This window comes from Schistocerca cancellata, chromosome 2, assembly GCF_023864275.1.
Source record: "Schistocerca cancellata isolate TAMUIC-IGC-003103 chromosome 2, iqSchCanc2.1, whole genome shotgun sequence".
NCBI classification, from domain to species: domain Eukaryota; kingdom Metazoa; phylum Arthropoda; class Insecta; order Orthoptera; family Acrididae; genus Schistocerca; species Schistocerca cancellata.
In genome coordinates this window covers 748696023-748700643 of record NC_064627.1, presented here as the reverse complement: position 1 = coordinate 748700643, position 4621 = coordinate 748696023, and positions in this window count along the sequence as shown.

The following is a 4621-nucleotide window of genomic DNA, read 5'->3' as shown; positions in this document are numbered from 1 at the left end:
TGATAGCTGTGCTTCAAGCACACAGTAACATGCATTTCCTGATACAATGTTGGATGGTGCCAATAGCATCGTTTATACTTACTTGTAACGTAGTTTGTTTGTTTTTTTTTCAAAAGGGAGCGGATGTTGTGAAATAAATAGCAGCAACAACAAAGAGATGATACTACATTCATCTTTCTTAAACAACTCATCCACGATCTCTCCGCCGCCGATCCTAGACACTAAACATGACCTACGGCAGTGTACGGCGCATTTTGCGTTTAGATTCTCATGCACAGCCCTAAAAGATATAGTTAGTACAACGTGTAAGGCCCACCGACAAGGCATCACACGTTTGGTTTAGCGAAGGTTTCTAGGAATGTTGACACATAATCAAGGAATTGTTGACAGGCTGATGACTGACAAGGCACTCTGCTTATTGTCAGAGACAGTTAACAAGCGAAACTGAGGTTTTTGGGGCACAGGCGCTACGCAGCCCGAAATTAATGTTTGCTGTGTACTCACTACAGCTAGGATCGTCGGTCCATATTTCTTTCGGGACCACAACGGTGCATTTTGTACTGTGACTTCCGAGCGATGTTTGTCGATCATTCGGAATTTTGTCGTCCCTGCGTTACAACAGCAACCCTGATCAATCGCGTGGTATCAACTTGACGGTGTAACAGCACCCCCTCCCCCCCCCCCCCGTTTTGTCAGTGAACGAACTGCGTGAACGGTTTCCTGGAGGTTACGTCTTCAGATTTGGTGATTGGCTTGGCCGGCACGTAGAGCTGATCTGATGGCTCCCGATTTTTTCCTGTAGGATATCGTTAATTCCAGAGTGTTCTAAAATCGCCCTAAAAACCTCCAGGCGCTAAAGGCCAACATCTGTTGCTGTACTGGAGAACACTTTCTGTAGCACTTTCATAGCTCGTCTACGTGAGTGCTCATCTGAGTAAGGTGATCGTAAAGAAGTGATTGCTATATACTGATGTGATAAGAGTCATGGGATACTTCCTAATATCGTGTCGGATCTCCTTTTGCCCGACACAGTGCAGCAACTCGACGTGGCATGTACACAGTAAGTCGTTCGAAGCCCCCTGCAGAAATTTTGTTGCATGTCTGAACAGGATTTTGTCCACGAACTGACGTCTCAATTATGTCTCACAAACGTTCGATGGGATTCATGTCGGGCGAACTGTCCAGAATGTTCCTCAAACCAATCGCGAACAATTGTGGCCTAGTGACACTGCGCATTGTCATACATAAAAAATTCCATCGTTGTTCGGAAACATTAAACCCATGAATGGTTGCAGATCGTCTCCAAGTAGCCGGACAACCATTTCCAGTCAATGATCGGTTCGCTTGGACCAGAGGCTCCAGTCCACTCAATGTAAAACACAGCCCACACCATTCTGGAGCCACCCCCAGCTTACACATTGGCTTGTTGACGATTTGGTTCCATGGCTTCGTGGGGTGTGCGCCACACACTAACCCTACCCATCAGCTCTTACAAACTGAAATCGGGACCCACTGGAGCAGGCCACGGTTTTTCAGTTGTCTGGGGTACAACTGACATGTTGCCGAACCAAGCAGAGACGCTACAGGCGATGTCGTGCTGTTAGCAAAGGCACTCTTGTTGGTCGTCTGTAGCCATAGGCCATTAACGTCAGATTTCGTCGCAGTGACCCAACGGATACGTTCGTCGTACGTCCCACAATTTCTCCGGTTATTTCATACAGTGTTGCTTGTCTGTTAGCACTGACAACTCTACCGAAATGTCGCTGCTCTCGGTCGTTAAGTGAAATTCGTCGGCCACTGCGTTGTCCGTCGTGAGAGGTAATGTCTGAAATTTGATATTCCCGGCACAACTTTGACACTGTGGATCTCTGAATATTGAATTCACTAACGAGATCCGAAATGGGATGTCCCATGTGTCTAACTCCAACTACAATTCCGCTTTTAAAAGTCACTCGATTCCTATCATGCGGCCATAATCACGTCTGAAACCTTTCCATTTGAATTATCAGAGTACAAATGACAGCTCCGGCAATGCACTGCCCTTTTATACGGGGTGTTCAAAAAGTCTCTCCGCAGTGCCGTATGATAGATAGCCGCGCGTGCCGTATGAATGTTCGCCTGTCTGGGTTTTTCAACGAAACAATAAACGCACAACGATGCTACAGTGATATTCTGTACCCAATCATAGGAGAACTTGTGTTAATTGAAATACTGAACGGTTATTTTCAACAAGATGGTGCAACCGCGCATACAGCTCGCTTTTCAATGTCATTGCTTACTGATGTTTTTCCACGGCCGCCTGACCTAACACCACCTGACTTTCTCCTGGGGTGCAGCGAAAGCTACTGTCTATAAAAACCGTCCAAAATCCATCGACGAATTGAAAACTGCAGTATCCACTTTCAGTGCTTCTGTAACAGAAGAAATGTTACAGCTTGTGTTTGGAAACATGATTAGACAAATTTAATTGTTTATCAACAACAGAGGGGACACTTTCAACACTTAATGTGAAAATTTGGAAGTAAAAATGAATATCCAATAAATTAATAATTTGTATTTCACTGAGTTTCATTTCGGTATATTCACTGCGGCATACGGCACGCCGGTTAACAATCATAGGCCACTGCGGAGAGACTTTCTGAACATCCCGTACCTTGCTCGCGCGATACTACCTCCATATGTATATGTGCATATCGCTATCATACGACTTATCACCTCAGTTATACTTCATGTAACTGCGAAACCTCACTAACACGTATGCATTTGTAAATCATGAAGACCCATGTAAAAAAAGTTTCTCCAAACAGTTGAAATAGGGTATTACTCTCTGGATCGCCCTATGTAACGATCTGCTTCGTAGTACACAAAGAAGAGTGACTGCCTTCCACCCAATTCCGCAACAGTCGCAAGGTGTTCATGGCGAGCGACACTGAGAAGTGTCGAGGTAGAGGAGGCGAGGCAAGCCGCGCGCGTCGGCTCGGAGGTGACGGGGTGACAGGCAAGCTGTCGCGGCGGCGCGCTCTTGCTGTCAGCGTGTGGAGGCGAGGTCGGCAGTCTGTGGCGGCTGTCCTGTGTGGCCGCGGCAGCGCCGAGCCTCTAATTAACTGCGGGGCACGTCCGCTAATGAGACACTCGGCCGCCGCTGCGGGCCACGCCCCACCCCGTCCCGTCCCGCCCTGGCGCACTCGTTGCGCTGGTCACATGCTCTCACTGTCTCCCGGCCACGTGGTTACGCCGTGCCACCACCATTTCCAGAAAATGGAGCAAATGGGCTAGAACTTACTTTATTTGACCCGGTCTGATTACGGATATCAGGTCCTCTGTTACATCGGACCAGGAATTTACAAAATGATTCAAATGGCTCTGAGCACTATGGGATTTAACTTCTGAGGCTATCAGTCCCCTAGAACTTAGAACTACTTAAACCTAACTAACCTAAGGACATCACACACACCCATGCCCGAGGCAGGATTCGAACGTGAGACCGTAGCGGTCGCGCGGTTCCAGACTGGTAGCGCCTAGAACCGCTCGGCCACACCGGCCGGCCATTAATTTACACATACAATACCTTCTTGACGGTACAGTTACCTTAGAAACAACAACTTTAATACAACAAATAGTATTAAACTGATTTGAGTGTCGATAGGGGCAAAGTGAGTGAGTAACACACTACTGGCCATTAAAATTGCTGCGCCACGAAGAAGACGTGCCACAGACGCGAAATTTAACCGACAGGAAGAAGATGCCGTGATATGCAAATGATTAGCTTTTCAGAGCATTTACACAAGGTTGGCGTCGGTGGCGACACCTACAGCGTGCTGACATAAGGAAAGTTTCCAACCGACTTCTCCTACACAAACAGTAGTTGACCGGCGTGCCGGCCGAAGTGGCCGTGCGGTTAAAGGCGCTGCAGTCTGGAACCGCAAGACCGCTACGGTCGCAGGTTCGAATCCTGCCTCGGGCATGGATGTTTGTGATGTCCTTCGGTTAGTTAGGTTTAACTAGTTCTAAGTTCTAGGGGACTAATGACCTCAGCAGTTGAGTCCCATAGTGCTCAGAGCCATTTGAACCATTTTTTTGACCGGCGTTGCCTGGTGAAACGTTGTGGTGCCTCGTGTAAGGAGGAGAAATGCGTACCATCGCGTTTCCGACTTTGATAAAGGTCGGATTGTAACCTATAGCGATTGCGGTTTATCGTATCGCGACATTGCTGCTCGCGTTGGTCGAGATCCAATGACTGTTAGCAGAATATGGAATCGGTGGGTTGAGGAGGGTAATACGGAACGCCGTGCTGGATCCAAACGGCCTCGTACCACTAGCAGTCGAGATGACAGGCACCTTATCCACACGGCTGTAACGGATCGTGTAGCCACGTCTCGATCCCTGAGTCAACAGATGGGGTCATTTGCAAGACAACAACCATCTGCACGAACAGTTCGACGACGTTTGCAGCAACATGGACTATCAGCTTTGAGACCATGGCTACGGTTATCCCTGAAGCTGCATCACAGACAGGAGCGCCTGCGATGGTGTACTCAATGACGAACCTGGGTGCACGAATGGCAAAACGCCATTTTTTAGGATGAATCCATGTTCTGTTTATAGCATCATGATGGTCGTA